At 45.2% G+C, this 26,999-nt stretch overlaps 1 protein-coding gene across 1 annotated transcript in view; it reads right to left on the bottom strand.

Moving 5' to 3' along the window:
- Nucleotides 1-26,999, bottom strand: part of LOC118510801 (serine-rich adhesin for platelets) — a 172,415-nt gene that overhangs the window by 125,694 nt on the left and 19,722 nt on the right. The window lies entirely within an intron of this gene.

Here is a 26,999-nt window from a genome sequence, read left to right as displayed (position 1 = left end):
CACATGTATGAGTCCCGGTTGAATATCTCCGCGAGCATACTTATCGCCCTGATCGGATCTTGGATCGATCGCGACGTCCACTATCAGATCACTTGTCCGGAGATTTAAATTACTTCCCGCTCTAGGACCTGATGGCCTGTCATAGATCATTGATTTTTAGCGATTTTATGTCGCTCCCTCCCGCCCCGGTTTACTACCTTCCCAACACTCATTCACACATTCTCCCAGTTGGCGTCTTTATAGCTTAGGTTTTATGGTGTTTCGTTTTCCTCCACAGTTTCCCAAGTGTGTCTACTACCACTTGAGGGCCATATACTAATATCTCCTAACTTCGATTGCTCCACCAGCTGAACTATTTCCGTATCAGTATTCAATTTCAAATTTATTACCATCGATTGAGCCCTGCCTGATGATGGCGTCGATCCAGTAAAAGACGCCCTCGCTCCCCGGGAGGTGCACGTGCTAGATTATTTATTGCGATACAAAATGTTCAACGGTCTTTCTAAGCGAATGCCTCCACTTTGCTTAATGTTGCCATTTACCCTGACCACTCGTCTCGCTGCATTCGTCCCCAAGCAGTACGGAACGCATCCGAAATTCGATCACTTTTCTGGCGCAAGAAATGCAAATAAAGTTCTTAACGATGTGCCATGAGTAACACTCAACTCTCAGCTCGTCTCCCTACTTTCCAGCGTTTGAGACATTGCGTATTTTTAGCATCCACTACTTCAACAACATATTCTAGCACCTCAGAGCAACTTCATTGGACGGACGTTACACACGGCGGCATCGCCCGCCTGCCTGCCTGGAATGGACGGAGTCTAAATGTGCAACAACAGAATTGCAAGTTCTCGTCGTACGCGCGTCTATGCCCTTTTACAGCACGAGGTCCCGTCGGCTGGCAAAACCGTAAGGGAGGGCCACCAGTCAACTACTACGGGAAAGTACCTCCACGAACAGCTAACAAATCACTCCCCGCGCGCACCTAAGCGCACACTTGAAGCGAGAGAAATCCGATGCGTATGCCCCGCCGGAGTGCGCGACGATGCGCAAACCTAGTCCTACGGAGTATTTTTTCTGTCTTATTTTGATTTTTTGCCCACTGACAACGATGATGACGTTTCGTTACGCATGCAAGCGCGTGTGCAGCGTTTAAAATTCTCCGTTTCGCATTTTGCCCGCTTGCCATCCGTCACTCTCCGGTGGGATTTTGATGCGCGTACATGATGATGATGGCACACAACTTCTCACGTCTCTCGGTCTGCTGCTCGGTTTGGCTAGGCTGGCTCCCGCTGCGATATTTGCCTGGCCGGGTGGTGGCAAGGCGATTGTGCCACCCATTTATGTCACTAGCCGATTGGTACATTCTTCATCCGCTAGAACAACGTTAGGCCCAAGACATCAAAGACACGGTGGTGCAGGAAACGGCTAGACGCCACGGATATTAATGTCCCAAAGCCACCCGTCCAAGGAACGCTGTTGCCGACAGTGAAGCAATCAAAATGGCAAGAATTGGACACACGGGTCTTGAGTACGCACGTCGTCACAATACTACAACAACATCAATCTGTTTTAACCGCAGCTCAGCCAACAGCCCGAACACGGGGAACAGCGTGTTTTTAATATGTTATTTTATGCGTAGAGTAGCACATGAGTAGAAACACGTGTAGAGAAACCCGACCAAAGCAAAACACACAACCTCAGCGGTCTCATCGGTAAGTGATGGGGATGTGATTCATTCTACTACAGGCAGCACACATCTGAGGGAGGCGCAAAAACAGACCACAAGAGGGAATGTCTTTTTCGCGAATCCAGAATCCAGCCTCTGCATCTTAAGGGAGAGCATAAGTGTCTCGTTGGAATCGAAAGTGAAATTCCTATCGCAAGGAAAAAAAAAGCGGCACATGTGACTTAGTCACTACAAGTACTAGACACCCATAGATAGACTCCCCGAGCTGGAGTTAGCCGATGATCTTCTTACTGAAAAGAAAAACTTCAGCAAAACAAAAAACAGACACACATTTCCTTGGTACATCAAGCGTGCCACAGACCAGACCAGACTTGCAACCAGCATTGCGAAAAAAGGGGAAATACACCCATGGACTTAAGCCTCAAGCTCAAGGGAGGCTTAAGATCACGCAGAATTTCATCTCGTGCCCAGTTGAAACACAATCCCAGCATCACCGACGTGGTCGGTTGACATCGACGAAGTTGAAGACGGTGGAGTGATCCACTCCACCTCATCTCGCCATGTTTTATTATCACCAAGCCTGAATGGCATTAAAACCGTAAAGACTGGTAGCACCCGGTGCACACCACTAAGCGCAAATCCCACACGCATGCACCACTGTGCCCCTCTCGCTTTATGAGTCTACTAATAGGACATGTAAAAAATAGGCGAAACTGAAATACACATAAGATGGAGAAAATTAGACGAAAAAAAAAACAGCAGTGAAGGGTGCTGCTGCTACTGCGCTCCCAACACTACACCGTGGAGAGGCACCGATGGATGCATTCCTACGCGTACGATTCAAATTAAAATTCGAAATACTTCTGCGCGAGATGGGCTTTTTCTTTCACCCGTAGCATGCGCCAGGTGGAAACTCCCCACACGTCCTGCTCTCATCCGGCACGAACGGAATGTTCCTGCCAACGCCGCGGATACGGTTGCGGGACCGGATAAAGAGTTGAAGGGTCCGCGCAGCATCCATCGTACACGGCTTTGCAGCGGTGCAGCACCCATAATTGTCGCGATCAGCCTGTCAAGTCCAATGAAAGAAAGCTACTCACTGAGGGATCAGTTTGGCCTCTCCCGCGAACGTTAGGACGTTAGGCGGGCTCGTGTACTGCGCGTCATCATTATTCGAGTGATGGATGGCGCATTTGCGCCAATTGGATGACTAATGCTGGCAGGGGGCGAAATAAGCTTTCTTTGGCAATTGGCGGTGGCCGTTGCAAATGCCTCTTCGGGGAGGGAAAAAGAAGGATAACGTATTGTAGTAGAAGTTGGTAGACGAAAGGTCCATTGAAATCCTGACCTAAATGGTAGAGCTTGTCAGTCAGTAAGAATTGAAGGCGAAAGTAGCTAGAGATCTAAGACCTGGTCAAAAGATCTCCAAAATTAGGTCATAACATCCTCCGATCCGACCAGGGCTAATATTGCTAAAACAAATCTTATCAACGAAGATTTCTAACCGCTTTTCGGTAAATAACAGTAATCAAACGTTTTTCCCCATTACCGATTGTGTCCCACGCGCACAACCAAAGGGAAGGGTTGGTTGTGTCGCTAATTTTGACCCCGTCGGTGTGAACCTTTGCCCTACCCGGGGGGAGAGGTCCGCAAATACTCTTCAACGTCTATTTATTCCATCACTCAGCGGATAAGCCGGGAAAGCCCCTTTCGCCCACTGATTATCACCCAGCCGAACTAGCCTCCGAACGACAGAAAACACATCAAAGGCCCTTCAAAGCCGACTCACCCTAGAGCTCCAAGCCGGGAACGGCGCAGCGAAAAAAACGGACGAGCGAAGGGAAGTTAAAAGTGCCATATTGACCATAATTGACGGAGGAGGTCAGGCATCGGTCGTTTAGAGCACCCGAACAGGTTTCAGGTTCACCTGTGAAAGGCACCACGCAGAAGTAGAGGAGTTCGTCGTCACTGCTCCAATCAGCTCGAGCATATGTCAGCAGCTCGTGCAGGCACCAAGCAACCACCGCTCAAGAATGCCGTAATGGACAAAATTCCTTCGCCAGTCCCGTAACTCTGTCACCACTGCATTTGCCTAGGAATGTTGGAACTCGACTAAGATTCTTCGATAAGTACGCTTGGTGAGGTTCGAATTTTTTGATTTGGAAATTCGGACACTGCCACCAAACCGAACCAAACACCGGTAACCTATTTCCACCAAACAGGTTCAATGGCCCGCTCCACTACGCTTTCGGAGCCTTCAACCGTTTGCGTTAAGTTGCGCGACTCAATCGACTCAAAAGGGACGTGATTGGTTTTAAAAAGAAGCATTTGGACGACGACGCCAGCTCAAAACATAGGCGGCTTAATTTTGCAACTGCTGCACGGTCCTCGGTCCCTTACACCCTCTGTCTGAACGAGCCTCGAGTCTCGGTGGTCAGTGGCCTAAGCCATTACCCAATCAGGTGGTGCCAACACCTCCCAAAAGCTGCACGCGATACTTTACTCCGGGCGCACGGAGTGCTTCCACTAGAGTGGCTCAAGTTTTGGAACGCACCTGTAACTCTTCGGGCAACAACTTTTGGGACATGGGAGATCTTCAATGTCCCGAGTGTCCAAATAATCTCTTAGTGTACTACTGCACATCAACAACGAAAAACAGGCGATTAATCCATAATCCGCTTGTTGCCACTAAACGACGATCATATTCGTGTTGACAGCTCTCGTGTGGGCTGCTCGCAGCCATTACAGAGCCTTTGTCTAGCTCTCCATCTTTACTTCAGGGCGCTTGCGTTAATCGATCACCATGGCTCAAGATAGCGAGTTCTTTTTTTTTCTCCCCGCAAAGGTAGGATGAATTTTAAAGCGAACGCGCTTGGGTGGTTTCTAGAGCGCATGCAAATTAAAGTCCTACACCAGGGCCCTATACATCCCACGGTAGGTGTCGCACACCACGGCTACAACGGCTTCCCATTGTGCGTTGCGGTAGACCGCGAGATATGCAGAGCTGGCGCGTAGATGCACCAATTTTTACCAATTACGAAATTCATCCGTCGAAGAAATAACCGCATTTAAATGCAATTGTTGTACACGAGTGGGCTCTTACTACACACAAGCCGCTCGGTAAGCCCACGAGAGTATGAGCCTCATCCGACGCTGGGACGGGACGCGAACGTGTGTGTGTGTATGACATGGGCAATGAAAATAAAATTACCCAACAATACTAGCGCCTGTCCTGTGTAGCAACGTTGTCCAGCGGACCTCGGCTAAACGTGAAGGAGGGTCCATCATAATGATCTCTAATGGATACCGTCCTCCTACCTTTTTTACCGAGCCTCTGGTTAGCTCTGGCACGACTAAGTGGTCCCTGGTCAAGGCCTGACTACTCGTTATCACCCCGGCTATCATGGCCGATCGCGAGCAGCCTCGATGCTTACCCAAATGAATCGCGCGGTAAAAGGGAGAAGCACAACAACATAATTCAATCGCTGTGCATCGGGTGCCTTGTGGATCCCGTCCATCCATCCTTTCTTTCTTCCTATCAAAGTGTCCATTATCAAGCAAGTAGGAGGAACCGCTAAATGGAAGCTTACCGCCGAGCGGGGCAAAATTAGCTAATCATAATTATACTTTTACCGAGAGCCTGCTGGAATCAGCGAGCAGAGAAGTAAGCAATCAACACATTGGCTGAGAAAATTTTACCACACTTTAGGACTTGCGATACCTTACTTGCTGCTGCTCCGGTCTGGTGGATAAGGCAGGGGTTTCAATAAGGATTATTTATTACCAGTTTTATCTTTACCGGTGCGCTCTCAAGGAAACTGTAGCGCGATGCTTCACGTACAACTTAGCCCACCTCTGGACATGTCGTCCAACGTTATCCAACGCCTCGCGGCAAGGCAGGTGACGACTACACGAACACATTCGCAACTGAGACGCAATCGGCCCTCATTGTGACCTTGTCGCTGGTTTGCGTGAAACGATTTAGTGATTCGCGTCCACATCCATCTCCACATGACTTCACTAGCAGTGTGTTGAGTCCCTGCTCTCCACACACACACACAGCGCTCTGGCGTGATTCATTCATCGATCTTGAATCGAACTTTCGTCAAGACTTGGGCGGTAGTAGCACGCCGACAGCCTTGCCTTATCGGGCAAAACGCAACACTTTAGTGATCTCCTTCTTCGGACCAAGCGCCAACATACGACCAACGTCATAACCGGAACACACAGCTTGACGCTGAAGGAGGGATGGACAATAAAAACAAACATCTCTGATCTCCTTCTCGGGATCGGATCTCGTTTTTTGTTGTAGATTCATTTCACTTTTAATTATCTTGATCGATCTCGGTAGCTTAAGCTAACACAAGAGGCTTGGCGATCTTCAAGGTCATCCCTTCAGCGGGACAAAACACTTTCCCACAAGTGACTTTCATCCAAACATTTCTCCCCCGAAGCCCTTCAAACGGTTCGTGCCACCTGCAAACGGCATAAGACTCATGTTAACGCAATGGAAAAAAGGCCACTCAACATACGAGGCTCGTAATTCGTCCACAAACACACACGGCGGTCCTTTCACTTATTTCGGAGTACCCCCTTTAAGCAGGCTTTAACCTCCACTTTCCGATACTTGGCCGATCGATCGAACGAAACGCGATTCGTTCCCTTTCCACCCGTCCATGCCGTCGGTGGTCGCCAGTGTTTGGGGTTGGTTGAGAGCAGAGAAGGAAAAAAAAAACTATGCCATCCCTTCTCCGGCCTGCCACCATATGTCGTTGCCCACCCCAACGGTGCAAAGGATTTGTCCTTGCCATATTTGCGAACGCAGAGGCATCAGGGTTGGTTGAACTAGTTATGACATGGCGGGCAGCGTGTGGAGGAAATATGTGAGCTTTCGGCGCCAGAAACCTTCGAGAATGATGTACCGGAACATCTGTTTGATATTTAATACTTTTTTGCAAATATTTTTGGCACATAATTAACATCGATTTTAGATAGGTAAACCTTGGCTTCAAATCATTCTTCACATATTGTAGCTCACACTAAACAATGTTTGAATAGTCTCACCCGAAAAGCAAAATGAGTCGAAAAACATCAGATAGTGATGTTTGATCTAATATCTACATTTAATTCCTTTCTTATTTTGTTCTTTCCAGCTCACACTACATAATGTTCTGTTAGTCCCACCCAAGTAAAATGTATATAAATATATCTTCAAAACTATTTTTCTCAGATTTATGCTACTCATATTTGACTATTTTAGAGCCTATATTGTCCTAACTAAACTTGGCTCTAAATTCTTGATTGTCACTCTCGCTCATGCTACACAATACAACCAAAGTCCCACCAAACAGACAAAGTATCGAGGCAACATTGTCACACAAAGAAATTCACCAAACAATACATTTAACAGCTTATTTAAAACATAATTCCACCCTGAATTATTCATCTCTTTCTCTCTCAACTGCTCATTTAACCGCTTAATTTAATTCTCGCATTTTCACCGCTTTGACCTTCGTCACAAACTGCGACATATTTTCTTCTTGGGGAAAAAAGGCTTTACATTTGCATAAATATGTTTCAAGTACAAATTCCCACGACTTTTGCATCCTGCCTGAGCCACAGGACACGGCCACACTATTTCGTGACCTACACTCCCTCGTAGTGACGTCAAATTTCTTTTCTTGTTACCCTGCTGCTCCCTCTCCCTAACTACCCCACCCTTCCATCCCTTTCTCCCCCCCCCCCCTCTCATCCTCTTTCCTCTAAAGCGTCTTTATTTATGAGAATGGAAATTTTCGTACGGAAAAGAAAATCGAGATCATCACGCTTTCGCGTGTGCTTCCGAGTGTTTGGGCTCCCACACACTCCCACACTCGCACCAGGGAGGCCAAGGGCATCGAAATACCTGCCGCCAACAACATACAGCAACAAAAAAGTGGGCTACAAACCGTCTCAACATCGCCGGTATAAGATGTACTACACCACTATCGGGTCTTTGGCAACCGATTTGCTCTTTCTTCTTGCCCCTTGCGCCCTTCCCTTGGGGCAGAACATATTTCGGCGCCCTACCGAATACCTTTTTCGCCTTTCGCCTTCCCGCAAACACGGTTTGCGGATTAGTGAGGCGAAGGGTCTCGTTGCAAACACGCAAGCACTGGTCCCTTCCACCGAAAATGAGCACCAGACACACGCCTGAGCTTGGTACAGGATATTTGCATACACACGACACTGCCAAGCTCGATACGGTGGAAGGGAACACCACCACGAGAAACGAACCAAAACACAAAACAAAACAAAAATCCGCATTTGAAAAGCGAAACTCCCTAAGTCGGTCGACACCATCTCTCTCGTATTACAAACACACACACACACTCACACAGACAGGCGGGCTCGCAAATACATTCGCTCGTTGGCGCCCCATCATCATCAACATCTTGTGCCCATTTTGGCGCAGTTTCAGCAAAATAATTGCTCGCCTAAAATACGTACTCTCCGGTCGCAAGACACGTTTTGTTGTGCCCCCCATTTCCGACCAGAGGCGGCGCGGACATTCGATAGGGAATGCTCCAGTTTCATGAAACCGACGACGACGAGTACGACGCATGTGGGAAATGCAAACACCGGGTTACCCGGTGAGAAATGGAGCTCCGAAAGGTGTGCGCGCATGTAGTCAACCTGATTATGCTATTATTCTTTTTTTTGGGGGGGGATGGAGAGAGATGGGCTTAGGTGAGGGTGAACGGACGATAAAATGTAGCGAACCTCCCATGAAGGCTAGCTTACAAAGCAGAGAAAGATGCAGTGCAATTTGGGGGGGTACATGTAAGCTCATTCGTAAATTATTCATGCTTAAAATAATTAACAGTCAGTGAATATTGAATTCAATAATAATTGAACACACTTTCAGCATTGTTTCTTGAGCGAGATCCCTTTCGACTGTTGAAGTTCAAAATTATGAGGCTCACAAGAAATAATGTTCTGAAAGTCCCACCCAAAAGAAATTATATCGGTAATATGATTCATGGTGAACCTTGCTTCTTCTAAAATTTTATTTCCAGTAAAATAACAATTTGCCTAATATATTGTAGCTCACAAGAAACTATGTATGTACAGGCGCTCCCACCCGTAATGACTTTATTAAAAAAAGTGCTGGGACGAATAATTAATAAGGCATATTTTTCAAATATTAAACCTCTCATTTAACCTCTCTCTGGGGCGGTTCCAACCAACAACATATAATTTAAAAAAAAATATAAAAGATACTGAGGACTTATATTCTCTTTTTAATATTTTTTTAAATAATTGTTCTATGAACATTATCTTCTTCTAGCGCACTAAAATCTCCAGTGGTCTCAGCCTGTCATTTCTGTCAACCTTGAATCAATTTGCCCGTAGCTAGCTAGTAACGGCTAGTCCAGCGAACGGTCTTAGAATGACGAAGCACAAAATAAATAATTTTATTGGGGTCCCAGACAAAAAAAAGTTAAATAACTATTTTATTTAAATTTCCCCTGGTCGAAAAAATTTTAGTATTGCACAATTATTTTTATTCTAAAATAAATAATATTTAATAAAACCATCCAGAAGACGATATAAGTTGAATTTAAATGTTGACTCATAATAAATAATGTAATGCTAATAATGTAATGCTAGTCCCTCCTACAATTATATCTCCGAATATGCTCAATAGGACAACAACCAATTTCCAGGAATTCCTTATCTAAAACACATCAACTTTGTTTGTAAACTGTAGAACCTATGCAGAACGTTGCAGGTGCGGACATCAATAAAAGTCCAACCCCTTAATTGCCGGTTGCGGTGGAAACCTAGCATGCATAACACCCAAACCATTTGGGTTGCATTACGCTGCTACTTTATTTCGCGTGTGCACCTTCCAATATTTTTTTTCGACAGACTCGCCTGTCTCCTACTACTTACACCCGCATTTCCTAAACACTCTCCCCACCGTTCACAACATAACCTTGACGGCCACACAAACGCCGAGTTTGCTAATAAGCAACCGGCCCTGCTCGGGTTTTTGTTTGTGAATTAATTGAATCCACCACAATTAGCCACCGTGAATCGTTTTATTGGTGGAATCGTTGTGTTCGAGGGCAACATTTTCCAGTTCCCGGGCGAGCTCCAAACGCCACCAGCGGAGCGAAGAACACTAGGGTTCGAGAAATAAACGAAAACCCCTTTTTCGGTCGACATGGTGCAACGCGCAGACTTCCAACCCCCCCCGGACATGCTGTAACTCATAGCGGCTCTGGCCATGACGGGACAGATTTATGGTTCTACTAAATTCTGGCACCCTTACCGAATCTCTCCCGAGCTTTACACGGACAGTAACAACTTCCCCGTGGCACGAACAGATGGAAGGGAATAAAAACAATGGGTTCGGCATACTGATCGCGTCCCGTTTACTTTGATGCTTTACCCGTAGAGTACACGGACCCTCGCAGCTAGCAGACTTAGCATAATGTCGTTAGGTTAAGATTAATGGTGCGCACCAATCTCGGCATGCCTCCCTAGCGGGAGAATAGATAAGCTAAAGGGATATCTTACTGCGGAACAGTTTAGCGGCTCTCGAGCACACGCTCAGGTAGGTTTTTTTCGGATAATCGTGTGCACAATCTGAAAGCCCTGAACGACCGAAGGGAAGGAAGCACTTAATAAACCTATCACCTGGTAACTGTGGCTGCCCTTTTAACTGCCGCTCACAGGTTACCGAGCGTTACCTTTCAACTTTGTTCAGTAGAAAGGTGTATTGCTCTACCGAGAGGAAATATGTAGCACACAGACCTACTGTCTGACGTTACGTGAAAATGTTGTTCCACTCTTCCACCTTGTCTGGTGCTGAGAGATGCTGAGCAATCTCTTCCGCTCATGCGTAAGAAAAAAAAAGTTGAGCTTTAACCTCTGCAACCTGCGTCAATCGAAGCTCGCGAAGGCTCGTATGTCATAATAGGTGACGATCAAGGTAAACACCTATCGATCTATCTTCAATCTGCGCGCGCGCTCTTGCCAGTCATCATTTACGTTAACCTTGCACTCATCAGCTGTTGAGAAGGGGCAGTCTCTGAAGAGATGAGCCTGTTGGTGTTGTCAGCCAATTGAGGACACCGCCCTACTTCGTTACCTATAACAGCCGGAGGTACGTTTTTATATGTCCCGCGCCAGCTGTTTAATTTTTGATAAACAGAAAACACCCTTAGACACATATTGCTCACGTCATCAGAAAATGACAACTCCCGTGTACAGAGAAGGCAAAGGCTTTCAAATAAGGGAGTGACATCAGAACAAACATGGCTTTTTACTTACCTCGATAGCTATCCCTATATTTACTAATCGAGCACTGAAAACACGGTTGAGCAAAGGTCTTTGTAAGTGAGTAAACAATCGGCCCCGTCTGCAATTAAGGACGTAGGCTGATCCTACTATGCTAAGTGTTTCCACAATGAAAAGACCAAGAAAAAAGTAGCAAAACAAAACGAACGGGTACGGATAAAACCATAACACACACTTGCGACTCTTGTGTTCACGTGCGCTCACTCGTCCGTAGCGTCTTGAACGTTTTACAGCTTCTTTCCGAAATGTGAGCATGAGGTGATGCAATGAGCAAACGGATGAGCAAAGGAACATAACCCACACCGCCACAATCGATCGATGATCGCGGTGGACACAGGGAAGCAGGGGAACAGTAAACTAGCTTCCAGAAAGAAACACCTTCAGGTGCGCCGTCGTCGCTGTTTACCGACGATTATGACATGTGGAGAGAAGGTCGTTGCCTTACGCGTTTCGTCGCCGATCACACACCTTGCCAAGAAACGTGGACACTTTCCACTATCGACGTTCGAATCTTGATAGACCCGTGCACGGAAGAAAATCGATACACCATACCGATACTACCGTAGCCTCGTCGTGACAGGGGGTACGGAAATACGAAGCCACACACTCGCTCGGAGTCCGATGGCGTCGTCCAACAGCCGATAAGCGTACCGGCAACACCGAAAAAGGAACCAAAAAGCGGCCCTATCTCTAGTTGCACGTTCCCAGGCAGGTCGATAGGCAGTACCAGTGCAAAAATATGGCCAACCCATCGGACGGGAACACTAATGGGAACACTATGTGTTTCTATCCGCCCACACTCGTGTCCGTAAGGGAAGTCTTTGATTAGGGTCCGAAGAAAATGGAAAGTATTACTCCGATCCCCCATAAATGGGGCTCGATTTAGTAGACACAAAAATGCAATAATAAAGCACCGACCATTTCCGAACAAGTAAAGCGAAGCCTCTTTCACTACCATCACGAGCTCATTTGCTTATGTCACGCAAAAGAAGCTGGTCAACACATTCGCCTAATGCTCCCACCATCAAGTGGTCTCCGTCGGGTGATGTCTATCCCAAGGTTCCAGGGTAGTTTTCTGAGACTCTAAGATTTATAGTTTGCCGTGTCGTTCTCCATCTCTCTCTCTCTCTCGCTCCTATCCAGTGTCTGATCAAATTCCATCAACTTTGGTACGGTGCGTGTACCGATCCCGCACCGGGACTGCGTGGATATGCAATTCTACCAGGCGGTTGTAGGTCTACCGTGTCTCGTGGTGAGGGATATCCTGCAACCCCCCAAAAACCCTCGCGTTAAAGTGTAATTACAAACCACTCTGGGCACGGTGGGCAGGCGAAACGGGAAGTCACCAAGAGATAGAGCCAGCCAAGAGATAGCCAGCCAGTGACTTTGTCGCACTATACCTTCACCACCACCTTTCATGCACAGATTGTCGTCGGACACTTTTCAGCTCCACGTTCGATAAGACGTCCACGGGTATGCAAATTGCTGGAGACACTACATTTCTCGGCTAGTTCGTGCTACCACCGGTCGCCTACGCAGTAATGATATTAATAATACAAACACCCGCGTTTCAATAGATACCTTGCGTCTATATCTTGGGCCGCCTGCTACACGGGACACTCTCCCAGAGGACTTCCAGGGGGTAGCCTGACCGTCGGAATTAATCACTTCTTCAGCAACTTACCCTTACCCTACCACGGGAGCAGCTAAGTAGCGTCTAGGTGCGAGAATGGAATGGAGCCCCAAATGGCTTCCGGTGTCCAAATGGCGTGCCTGACGTGCGATTAAACCGACGGCGAACAAAAAAAAAACGCATCCACTTTCTTATGCGTCCGGCAACGATTCTGCCCATTCATCGATTATTGGAGCGGATGTGGACTTGGCTTGAAAGAAAGCCTTTCCAATCAGCACATTAAGAAATGTGCCAGTTCGTGGTCCGCTTGGCAGAGTCCTATCACTATACCTTTGGACCACTGGAGATGGTCCACCTGGAATGTGTTAGAATGGAGGCATGTTTTGCAACACAGATGGAAAGTTATTATCGCATTGAAACATTCATTCCACCACTTCATAAACTATCTCCAGAGGGGCGTTACAACGAAAACCCGGCACAAGATCACCCAGAATCATCCCGTCACCAGCGTGGGTAAGCCTTGTCAGATAGGCGATGATCGATTAGTTTCCTTGTGGAAACACCCGTTATAACGAAGCGAGGTTCGTCAGCAATTGACCCTTTCGGCCGTTGTTGCATTCAAGGCGCCGCCGACGACTGGAACAGCGTAGCGTCCATTATTATTAGAGATGCAAAACAGCCACTCACCCGCACGGATGCATCTCCGAACTGAGGTGCATCCACAGCGAAGAGAAAGAAGTGGTCGTAGAAAAGGGGGCATAGGCCTGCCCGCCAGCGATCTCGACCTGGACACACGACCCAATTTTATTCCCCTCTCCAGTCGGGGGTAGTTCGGGCGTCATCTTCGGTATCTCTTCCCTTTTTCCTCTTCCCTCTGGTTTCGCCCAAAATTCAATGCGTCCATTCCCATTCACCGCTGTGTTGTAATTGCTCCAAGGGCACTGGCACGGGAAAAAGCTCAATCACTTCCCGCGGGCCAGACCGGATTGGAAGCGATTGGGAAATGCGCAACACAGGGCGTCGTTATGGCCACAGCTGATAAATCTTAAAAGCTTGCTGCCTGTCAGAATTCTTGCCCAGCTTCCACGACAAGATGGATGGTGCTGCTGCGATGAAAGTAGTCGGGAAATGTTTACGATGTTTGTCATGAGCTTGTGCCCTCAGGGTGGTGTGGCGTTGCATGGAGAATGTGCATGTAGTTCACGGTCCAGAGATCCAGTATGGCGGGATGCAGTTCTGGCTAGCGATCCCAAGAATTGATTGAAGTTGGTCAAACGGAACGTCGTTTCGGTAGCCTGCGGATAGACACGCTAAGCTCTTGAAACCGGGACTTTACCAGAACAGCTCACCAGGTTTCCTCCGTGACCCATTCCCGGTACGTCCGATCGTGATCGTGAGAATTCTTTGTCAACCGACCGATGGGGCCCCCGATGACCCACAATCGATCGGCGACAAATGGTGGTTATGTCTGTCGGTGGCACCCCTCCCGATTATCGACCGACAAAGATCTCGCACGCTACTCTCCGGAAGTTCACATTTCAGCCCAATTCCTCGATGTCACCGCAAAGTCACCAACCGCACCGGACGATGGTGATTAATCTACTCTAGTGCGTTTTCCTGCACGTTTTCTAGACTCGGAGACAGACAGACAGGGGCGCGCACAAATCAGCATTCCACTTTCCGGGACATCACCTCAACCACCGGGTGTGCGTCATTAAATGCGATGATTCATTTTAATTCCTGACTTGCAAGCGTTTGTGCGGCGTTCTACGACACGGAAGGCAATACAACCCAGAGCATCAACTCACAGAGAATCGACATTTCGCGAAGCATCGGGTGGCTTTGGCGGATGCGCGACTGCAAAGAAAAACCCCCGACAAACGCTACCAAGATGTCTAACGAGAATGGCTCGGAGATCCGTTAAGCTGTGCGGTGATAACTTAAATTCTTCGCGTCAAGGCGGCCTCTTCCCTCGGGCACTCGAAGCGGCACTTAAAGTGAGCATCAGCATTAACTTCTCCCCGGACTCGAAGCTGTCAGAATAGCGTCCGACGTCGTTCGAGAGGATTTTGCGATCTTCTTTTGCGGCTGCCAACGAACCCCCACTCCCCGGAGGCTGGTTTGCCGTTCTCGAGCCCGGCCATACTTGTCGCACTGTGTAAGGCAACCACCACCGCCAGATGGGCTATCATTTAACGTTTAACAAATAAAACGAGCAAAAAATGGTTGCAGCTATTTCGTCATTCGCTGTCGCTAATTTTACGACCTCACAAATAAACCGATCATCTGGTGTAATAAAAACCCAACACCGAACGCGGAAAACGAAAAGGACTTCGGGCATGTTCGTCAACTTTTGGGGATATAAGAGATTTGTTGGAGATTAATATAAACACTGGCGCGAAAATAATATTATCCGAATTTCACAATATTTGTCCTCGCGAAATTCTGGTTGGTTTTGGAAAACATGGCGGACTGCTTTTTTGCTGTTTTTGCTTGCCCACAAAGTTAACAGCCGCGTCATGATGTTTTCGCATCATGCTTCCTTCCCATCGTTCTCCGAGTCTGATGTGCTGTTGTGTCGTCGAATTGTGTGGTTTGTACAGCTTAATTTTAGCATATCTGGCAGCCTTTTTTCCGGCATCGAGCATTCACACCCGTGAGTGGACTATGGAATGAGTCGTTGACTCAACAAACAAATTGTACAACAGCATACATCCACCACTCAAAGCTTTGTTTGCTTATGCATGCGGCGGCGTTTTTTGACCTTCAAATGCGAATCATCGTACCCTTTTTTCAATCTCTCGCACGTGTTAGTGTCAACACGGCACAGGAAATTCTTATAATTTTCTTTTTCAATACACATCGACACCGCAATCACGTACATGGCCGCTTCAAAGCTTACATTTACACAAACAGTTATGTGCTGTGCGATGCTTTGCGCGTAGTGCAGGGTTCGTCAGAATGGATAAAAAGTATATAATATAGTCCATATAATAAGATATTACATTTTTTATTATTTTATAGCTTGAGTTATAAGTCTGAAATCAGCGCTATTAATTTGAATGACGGGCAATGATGGGTAGATGCGAGAACGACGCCGGTCTTTATACGGCAGGACCGGGATTCAAAAACCATCCGGACCGTTTTCTCGTAGTGAGAACTGACTATCGTCCAATCTAGTATCATTAAGCCTTCTTCTTCCTTGGCACTAAATCCTCGAGAGGTCTCGGCCTGCCATTTATGGCTTTCTGTGACTCAATTTTACCCGTATTAAAATTAGCAGCCCTTCGTGCGGGTAGGCGGTCGAGATGGGATTGAAACCTGCCGTGTAAAGACCGGCGCCTTTATCACCACGGCCACCGGAACCTACCACCATCAAGTCTAATGCGCCAGAAATAGCAGACATGAACCAAGAGGTCAACAAGAGAGAGAGAGAGATAGAGAGAAATAATTTAGTCTTTTCAAAGAAAAATCAATTTTAAAATGGCAGAAAAAGATGTTCAGTTCTACAAGCACATTGCCCGCATAAAATAACAATGTGTGTCATTGCATTGTACAATTGCCTGGAGAACCCTGTAAAAGCAGATTTAGGACCTTAGGAAGAAAATATTTTTACACGACGTAAGAACGTGCTTCGACGAATGAACTTCTTCTATGAAGGGTATTCCCATTACCTTGCATGCAGTGCCTTTAATAAGAAAAATAAAATATCCATCCAACGTGTGTTGTCTACAAGAAATAAATCAAACTTAAATTCCCTCTTAAAATAACCTCGTACTACCCCGATTTCCTTCGCTAATTAAGACCTTTCAAACTCAACTGTTTTACGGCTGCTCTAACAACCATCGTGTCGCCCAGTGAAAGTCTCGACTCCTCTGGACCGTCCCCGACATCCGTCAAGGAACGGGATACCCATTAAATCGAGTAGTACGATGGCAAAAGAATGTAAAACATTCAAACGACTTTGGCCACGTTAAAATCATCAACTGAAAAAAGCACACTTTTAAAACACCGGCTTCCACACATCCACCACACCATCAACACCGATTATTGCCATGAAATACACCTTCGCGAAAAAGGAGGCGCGAACGTCATTTTTTCCTCCCGCTTTGCGGAAGTCCATTCGTAAAACCGTTAAACTCTGCTCCCGTGGGGCCAACCACTCAAGGAAAGTCCTAAAAACTCAACCAACCCCCTTTTGACTACCTTATCGTGTCATGCACACACGGATTCGCGTCATCTCGTCACCTTTCGGGGACGTGGCCCAGGGAAAGACCCGGCCCGTGGACACGAAACAGTTCGCACAAATCACCCAACCCTGGCAGCATATACACACACACACACACCGTTTATCGAGCGAAGAAAAATCCATAAACGATCATAATTTATGCCCATAAGAATAGCTATCATTCGCGCCGGGTCCGATCTCCGAGGGTTAAGAGCGTCATGGCACATTCAATCTTATCCACATACACAGAGCGGAATGGTTCCACGTTCGTCTATTTAACGGAGCGGATATTTATCGACGGCTGTGAACGATGGCTAAAGATCACCAAAGATCAGAGGACTCCGAACGCCGAACGGGTGAAAAGGAAAGTTTCCCTCCCACACACACCCACCCATCCACCCACCCACACTCACATTTTCATCAGCCAGCAGATCGCAGGTTCCCTTTATCTGGCGTACACTTCTCTCATCATCAAAAAGACAGCCCATTCATTCCACGGCCTGTTATCGATCGATATGCGTGAATGGATTTATGCGAAATTTACGACGCGCCATTTTGATGGAAAGGCCTCACTTGACAGCTATGCAATCTACTGAGAGAGAGGGAGAAGGAAGACGGGGGAATAGCACGCGAGTGAAGGTGTTTCAGATTTCGCACCGGTCGCAAATATCGTCCAGCCCCGCTAGACAGCCAGAAGGTGGAGCTCGTGCGCACAAATGCGTTAGAAAATGCCAAGCCCTGACTGAACCCGCCGGGGCGAGACACTGCGTGGAGGTGCAATGCGAAAATCGACTCAGTACAGCCGTATCTAGTAAATCGTGACGACGCACACAGATCATGTGGTACAGTGGTGTTCAGAGTTATAGCAGGGACACATCAGTATTTGGAAAATATAATACTGGTTTTGACGTTTGACGGCTAAAATACTGTGGACAAGCTCACTTCTATACCAATCGCTTATCAACGGCTAAATTGAATGGCTGGTTCTAAAATATGAAAATTTTATTTAACTTTTTGACCTTATACATTCGATTCCAAAAGCATTAAATATTAGAAGTTTACGGTATCATGATGACTTAGCTACTATTCTTGCAATATCTCATAACTGCTCAATAACTGACAAGATTCTGACATTAGACTTCAGTATTCCAACTGAAGTCTTCTTAGACCACTGGATCGTGTAAGCTTTTAGGTGGAGCTCAGATATAAGGGACGATATTTTGAAGCATCTTAAACCGACATCGTTCATTAAACTTTACGTCTATTTTTAACATTAATTTCATTTTCAATAATCATCGAGCTATTGACACGGTTTTGGATTCCAATTTTTCGTAGGAATTTAAAAAATTTTAGTCATATAAATGCTCCATGCTTATTTGAGACTAGTAAATAGACTCTCTCATCTATTTTTATTAACATTCAAGCTAATTGAAGTAATTAAAATTTTAAATTCGTCTTGTTCTTTGGCGAAGTATATGCGTACATCAGCTCATTTTTCTGTAAGATAATCAACTAAAATTAAAATCAGCATCTTAAAAGCTAAATCTAAATAAATCTAAAATGTCAGTATCAAAAACATCTACACTAGGCATAAGTATTAATTGAATACCAGAACACCTGCTATCCATTTAAAGTTGATTCGCAAAAACATGCCCCACTGCTACTATTTTGCCCATAACTGTAAACAGCCTCACACGCCTGACATGCGGAACACGGCACACCAAAGCAAAAAACAACCATTATCATCAACCACATTTTCGCACCTACGGGATACTTCCAGTGCAGTGTTTGCAGATTCCGAAATTTATTTTACACCTTTAGACACTTCCTTGTCACAGCATGGCGCACCAGCCAGTACGGGCAGCATTAATAGCCCCAAACTAAACGCTAGAAAGTTTGTTGTGATAGAATCGGTTATTCGATCGGTCTCCAAACGGGGTCGTACTGCTGTGCTCGAATGAGCGAATCGAGCAGGGAGGAGGACAAACAAGCTGGAATTGAAATATTACCCCCCGGGTAGTGTTGTGACCTGCAGCACGGCGAGCTGCTGCGCCAAGAGATCATGCGTGTCGCGTCCTCCCGGGAAAGGGAAAGCTTGCACACATTCATCTGCATGGACACCAAGAATCGAGGCCTGGTTTCAAAATGTCTTCACCGAGGGTTTTTTATCGGCCCACGACAATTTTTGCTTCATCGACTGTTGGGATGGCGAGGAAGGTTTAATGTGTTCTTGCACTGTGGCCGCCTTGATCGAGCCACTTTCCTTTTCGTCGAGCAAGAAAGATCTTTAATACCCGATGCCACCCGCATGTATACATACGGCCGACCCTTTTTTTTGCTGGTCTGCACTTACTCTTTATCCATTCCAGGAGACCTCAGACACTGTGGTTCCTAGTTTTTACCACCTGGCAGACTGGCGCACTGGCTGGATGCTGCCCGATATCTCCCCTTTTGCGTGAGTGATTTATCACCGAAAATATGCACACACACGTGCGCTCACCGGAATGCGATCTCCAATTCGTTTCCTGGTGGAGACATTTTCCATAAGATCAGCTCAAAACGCGACCAAAGACAAAGCTCTCTCGCTCTCGGCGAAAGTAATCTTTACGCTCGGGGGAGTTTTAACACATTTCATTTTCGACACTTTCCCAAAAACAAAAGAGCTTCTAGCAATAGACAGGGCGCGAAGCTTTCGCATGACGAAGTAGTAAACACGCACACCGAAAACGAAAAATCAGTGTGACATCCGAATTTAGGGAAGCTGCTTCCGAACTGATTTTCCCTTCATCGGACGAGATTTCTACCTCAACTTGTTTGGCACTCTCCGGTAACACGCGTGAAGAGATCGGATTACATCTCCGTGCGAAAACCCCTCCAAAACAACAACTCGGTGATCGATTGATCTCACACGGACGGACGGGCGATCGCTTGTGACACATCCGGTGGCGTACCAAGAACTTGACCAAAACAACAACACAAAAGCAAAGCTGGTGCACCCATTGGTGGTGGACCACAACGCGTAGCATAATTATGTACACTTTCACACACCGAAACACGCCGAAACGAATCGCAAACAAAGTGACACGTGGTCAGAAACCTTTCCCAGGTGCGAAACAAAAGGGAAAACCGATACACTGGGCAGGGAGTGATGCATTTCCAATACACCTGGGTCTTTATTCACCTCCAACGCTTCATCTTTGCATACACGTTTACACGTTCACCCATCTCGCGCTTGTGCGCCTCGCAAAGCCGGGGAGAGACTACCTTTGGCAGCAAGTGACGAACCTCTGGCACTGTTGGAGGACATACACACACAACAATTTTACGCTTTGTTGAAGCTGCCACCATCGATTAGCGGACCGGTGTGCTTCGGAACCTGGAACAACGGGGCAACAGAATATGGGCCACTCTGTATGGATGTGTGTGAGATGTTATGTACCGGTAGAACCCAACTGTCAGTAAGTCACAATCATACGGTGTGGTGTTGTCTGTTTGCACTTCATGCTTGGTTGATTATCGGTTACCGAACTCATTCTCACCCGGGTGTGATTATTCGAAACCCCCGTCAAGCGACCCGTTCAATACACTCACAAACAACGACCTCGACGAACGGTGGCACTGGTCGGAATTTGCTTCTAATTGCCTCTAATTTGGAAGCGACATAAAACGCCGAAATACCGTTCAACAGGTTATTTGGAATAAACTAGAAATTCCATTCTAGGCGCAATGGGTTAACCAAAGTGAAAGTGTTATATATGTTTTGTCGAATTTATTTTTATGATGCAAACCATCAGTTGTAGGTGTTGTGACGAACGTATTGTAGATGGATTTATTTTTATTTTTTATTGTTTTGTTCCATTTTTTTATTATCATTCCGTTTTATTGTTTTTGCTTACTATTCCTTTACATCAGTTCTAAACGATTTCTAATCTGCATTTTACCTTTTAAAATCAACTTTTTCCCTATTTTTTTTATTTCTTTCTTTTTCTTCTCTACTTCCATTTTTTTATATTTTCATGTTTTCTTCTTCATTTTCTATTATTATTCCTTCATTTTTTCTAATGAGTATTTAACTTCCTTCTATTTTCCTCTTTCTTCTGCTATTCTCTTCTATTTTCTAATATTTTTTATATGTTCTTATATTTTTTTAATATTTTCTTCTATTTTCTACTATTTTCATATATTTTCTTATATTTTCTACTATTTTCTTCCATTTTCTACTATTTTCTTAAATTTTCTTCCACTTTCTTATTTCTTCTGCTATATTCCTTTATTTTCTTTTATTACGCGTATCCGTGAGCGTATTTTCTTCTATTTTCTTCTAATTTCTGCTATTTTCTTCTATTTTCTGCTATTCTCTTCTTTTTTCTTCTATTTTCTTCTATTCTCTTCTATTTAGTTCTATTCTCTTTTATTTTCTTCTATTTTCTCCTATTTTCTTCTATTTTCTTATGTTTTCTTCTATTTTTTCTATTTTTTTCTATTTGCATCTATTCTCATATATTTTCTTATATTTTCTTATATTTTCTTATATTTTCTTCTATTTTTTTAATTTTTCATTATTTTTTTCTATTCATTCCTATTTTCTCCTATTTTGCTGTATTTTCTCCTATTTTCTTCTATTTTCTTCCATTTTCTTCGATTTTTCTATTTTCCTGTACTTTCCTTTATTTTATTTATTTTTTCTTCTACTTACTTCTTCATTCTGCTTCTATTAATCCTTTCTTGGCCTGCTCCAATTCAACAAGTCTTAAAGACATGGCCGGGTGGATTCTGCTATTTTCTCTTATTTCATACTTTTATTATGTACTACTGTGTCCGAAAAGTAAGGTGACATTGGATGCCAAATTTCGCGCACCAAAAGTAGCCCCTTGTTTTTATTTTTCGTTCGTCAATAAGTATGTTTTTGACAGATCTGCCACGTTTCAAGTCACTACACCAACCCGGATAGGAGTGACAAATTGTTTTCGGAGCTGTGCCAAGTGTTTTCGTCCATATTGACCATATCCAAGTTTGTGGAGCAGCGCGCTTGCATCAAATTTTGTTTGCGCTATTAAATAAACGCTGCGGAAACATTGCGGATGTTACAAAAAGCATTCGGGGAAGACTCTTTGTCAAATAAAAATGTATAAAAAGTGTACAGTGATTTTAAAAATGGCCGTGAGAAGGTCGAAGACGAGGACCGTCCGGGGAGACCATCCACCTAGACCGACGACGCCCATGTCGTCCAAATTAAGGATTTGGTTGTCAACAATCGTCGGTTGACGATACGAGACCTTTCAGAAAGTGTTGGGATTTCAAAAGCATCGGTCAACACCATCCTAACAGATGTTTTGGGGTTGAAGCGGGTGAAATCTCGCCTGGTACCGAAATGCCTGAAATCATTTTGAGGGAGTTTTTCGCAAAAACTGGTACCAATATTGTTCCGCAACCACCGTATTCGCCAGATTTGGCACCAGCCGACTTCTGGATGTTCAACAAGCTAAAACTGCCACTTCGGGGAAATCGTTTTGATTCTATCGAGGAGATAGACCCGCAGCGACGGCGGAACTAAAGGACATCCCAGCATCCGGGTTTTCTACCTGCTTCGAGGAGTGGGAGCAGAGGTGGAAGAGGTGCATTGCATCGGAAGGGGATTACTTCGAAGGTGACGACCTTCATTTGACCTAATACAAACACCATTTAAGAGAAAAACGCAAAGTCACTTTATTTTTCGGACACAGTAGTATATTCTTTCTATTAACTTCTTTTTTTTATTCTTCCATAGCCTTCTATTTACTTCTCCAACCTGTTTTTTCTATACCCTTCTATTTACTTCGCCTTTTCCTGTATTTCATTGTTTTCTCCATAAGTTTTTCCTTAGGTGCAGTCTAAGGTATTTCTTTCAGCACCTTTTTAGAACAGTACTTTGGCAGCTTCAAGCTACAATTGTTAAACTTTAATGAAAAATTAATAAATACAAAATTTGCCTTCTAATTAATATCGTCATATCATGCAAGAAAAAAAAACAAATCAACGTTACCGGTGACACGAACGTAACAAAATGAAACATTTTAGTAGTAACAATAAACTTCACAGTAAAGTAGACATGGGAAACCCCGACGCTTCAACAAATAAACCATTTTCTATTTGAATAGCTCGTCATCATCATCCCACCGCGGCGTCAATGGATGGGGGCCTTTCCCTCATCGTGATCAAAACTATCCCATTCCAATCTTCATGCGCCCCGAAAACGAGGGCCGCAGATTATTCATTAAGATAATCCACAACGCTAATCTGTTCGCTCAATCTTCATCACGATCGCGTTCATGATTTAAAACCCATATGCAACAGACAGCACCGACCGAGAGGAAGTAAAACCGAAAGGAAGCAATAAACAGCCTGAAGTACTACACACATGCGCCCCAAACCCGGCATGCAGCACGATGCACGCAGCGTACCAAGACAGAGCTACACACGAAATTAAAAACAACCACACTGCCGCTACACGGTGGATAAATTTCCCTTTCAGGAAGAAAAGTGATCACGACCCGGCTTGACACAGTTGACATCCGCTAATAGGTCACCCACAGACGGTGGAAGGTCTCACGACGATTAGAGACAACGCAACGCGCGTCTATTATTAAAAGCCCTTTTTTCGGGGCGTGAGTTGCAGCAGCAGTCGCGAGCAGTATCGCACGCACCACCATACCAACGGATGGATGACGCGATGACTCACGACGATTGGGCGAGAACCGAACGATATGTGATCGATGGGAAACACTTTCCCTTAATCGAACGCCGTACACGCCTCCCATGTCGAAAGTAACAAAATTTTTACGAAACAAAACCAAAGCTAACAACAAACCCCTATGTTCCAATGGGGTGTATTATGGGAGAAGGGATGCTTCATTGTTATTTGAGTATTATTTCCCAAAAAAAAACGCCAAACAGTGACCGCTGAACGGTTGATTAATGTTGCAGAAAGTCTCAAACTCCAACGAAAAACAAACTCCACTTCACGACATCCGAAAGGACCACCAACATTAAACTTTTTTGGGTGTGTACAGAGGGCGGCTTGTGGGTGAGCATAAAACATAAATGGTAAACAATGATATTTGTTTGATGTAGCATTTCGCTGCTTTCTTTCTCTTGCTCGCCATACCTCACGAAACTGTTCCGTGATGTCTTACATTGTCGTGGTGCTCTTTTTAAGGGACGGAAACATTTTGCTCAGTATTGACCCTTAGTGCTCCTTCCATGTGTTTGATTATGATGATGTCGTGCCATCGCTTGCGTCATGTGTTAGTTATTTGCAAAATGGCGCATAATGTTTACTTTCAAACCATGAATAAAACAAATTTTATACAGTAAAATAAATCCAAAGATACCATATTAAAATATGAATATGAAGATCTTCCCAGAGTGTGTGCAAAATTCCATTATATGATTGAAAAGTTCCACAACGGATTTAAAGTGGCCCAACAGTTCCATTATATGAATTGAAACCCATTAAAAGTTTCTTATCAAATAACTAACTTTTAACTTCCCAAAAACTGGCTTATTCCTTTCTATATCTTCATCTAAAAACATCGCGACCTGGCTCAATGCCGACAAAACAATTGTGGAGGGCATTCAACCGTAAGCCGGCGGACTTCTTTTCTGACCGGTGTACGAGAGGATGGGAAATAATAATGGAAAGCCGGGAGAAAGAAAAACCCATATCAACAACTACCCCGCACAGCAACAACAGTTTGCCGACAGACGAGCCCACTGACTGGCAACATATTGAATTACGATCGGGCTACACCACAGTAACGGAAGCGTTCTGTTTCTTATGCACCCTATAGGGTGGCGCTACGTTTGCTCGTCGATGTCATCGTACGGAGGCAAGAGTCGCGTTCGTTTGTTTGTTTCTTCGGTGTTCTTTCAGGAAGAAATGTCAACCCAGTTGAGAAATGAATTATTCACACCCCATTTTACCTACTTTTTGCACCGTTCGTCGTCTGTGCCATTTTTTCCATGCTTCCGATACTCCCCTTGGGGGATGTGGAAAATGTTTGCTCGTCTCGTGCGAACCGGCGAGAGTTCGGCTCACCGTTGCAGGTCATTAGTATTGAACTTGTGGTTCGTTTTTCCTTCCCTTTTTGTCTCCATTAAACAGTAAGGAGTTGAGCGTCTTTCAAACAAGTCAAGTCGGAAAGTTTCAAGCCTTTTAACGATGGCTCTTTGCAAGCCCGAATTTCTTCCACCAAGCAAACAACCATTTGGAAACGGTTGACTTTTACACTCGCGAACCCCACATACGGGTCATATGTTACAGTCAGAGACATTAAACTCTCAGTCATTTCCAGGCTTTCGCCCTCCCCGAAAGAAGGAGGAAAAACGTGTCACCTTGGCCGGTTTCGCTGGTGTGTGTCCCTTCATTCCATCTACGGTAGTGTGGTTGTGTTTTAATTGCATCTACCAAATGCAGTACAGCAGCATATCTTCACGAGCACCCAACCGAACGGGTGTTCAACAGATTCGTTGTCGGCATTGGGACATTTGATGCTCCAACCAAGGGCTTGGTGTGGCGCCTGCGTGCGATGCCAAATCAATGCGCTTTAAGCGTGCATCACAACATCCCTTTCGGAAAGGGAAAGGAAGGACCATATACCGATATGGCCAGTTTGAAGCTGTGATAAATGAGCAGATTTTACCATAACCGGGACACCGACCCACCAATCCTAGCGGCCCTTCCCACCGTTCGATACATTGTGCGATCAGCAACGGCGGTGCGGATGATTATAAAAAGGGCACGATGATCGTGTCGGCATGGTGCCAACATCCACACGCACCATCTGTCACCTAGGATTCCGGTGGTTTGTCAACCCGGGCTGGTCGCCGCAACCAACCAAAAACGGGGTTGGTTTTTAATGTTTAGAATGATTTACAACCGCGTGTGTGAGCATGAGTGGGCCCCATGGAGAATCATAATTCGATTGGGTGGTTTTTGTTGGGTGTGGAGTTTGTGGTTTAAAGGGCTCAGAGCCGAGGAATTTGTGAAATATAGATGCCAATCGAAAGGAAAATGGCAATTAAAATTGGTTGCTATCCGGACAAAAATTATGACAACACTTTGACATGTAATAAATTTCTCAGCTCGTAAATTTACCAGGTCAAAGTGAAAATAGGATTAGAAGCTATAAAGCTGATTTGATTCACAAAAACATGACCTAAAATCTGTGGCCCGTTTGGAGGTCTCATATAGGTCAGTGCGGAGCTGTTTTTAATACGGAATTAATGTGCCTCCAATCCAGGAGTAAGATGGTAATGTTGGTAAGTGCACGGGAATAAGAATCAAAGCGACGACCCAGGTTCAAATCTCTATGTCGACACGGAAAGCCAACAATTTAAAATCCCTTTAATTCGTCGTAATAAATTCGATTCCTAGTCACTCATAGTTTATTGACTATGACTCTTAATGATTCTTCTGATTAAAATATTAACTTATGCGATCATTTTTCATTGAAAATCTATTTTTCTCAATTATCAAAGCCTTTTTGAATCATTTTCAAAAACCAGACCAAAAGAATCCACTAAACATAAAAAGCAGTGGTCCAGAAATCCATTTTAAGAACCGAAAACCGGCAAAATACGTCCTCCACCGTTGCTTCATATCATTTGCTATCTATTCTCCATTAATTTTCCCCAAGGCACGCTCCAGCAGCTCAGCCGTTTTACCGACCAGAGCTGGCTTAACCCCATTCTGGGCTGCTGCTGCTGTTCTCCAAACCATACCAAGACACACCAGTCACTCCAAATCAGGCAACCCACGCAAAATTCAAACCACACACACACATACATTTTATAAAAAAGCATTTCATCAAGGTACCGGCTTACGCAACCAACCAACCAGACCACCAACCAAACCATACCACCGTCGCAGTTTGACGCATCGACAACATCGTCGTCATCATCGTCGCCGTCGCAAACCTATCAATTTATTCGCAAACGTTGCGAAGCATAACGCCGGCCGCCCCCTGCAGAAAACTCGTGCGGGAGGTGTGTCCAGTCGGCACCATCGGCACACGGTGTCTAGATCTACAGTCGGCAAAAGGCCAAACAAACGCACG

This window comes from Anopheles stephensi, chromosome 3, assembly GCF_013141755.1.
Source record: "Anopheles stephensi strain Indian chromosome 3, UCI_ANSTEP_V1.0, whole genome shotgun sequence".
In the NCBI taxonomy this organism is placed as follows: domain Eukaryota; kingdom Metazoa; phylum Arthropoda; class Insecta; order Diptera; family Culicidae; genus Anopheles; species Anopheles stephensi.
Note: the sequence above shows the minus strand (reverse complement) of the source record. Positions and strands in the feature narration are given on the sequence as shown.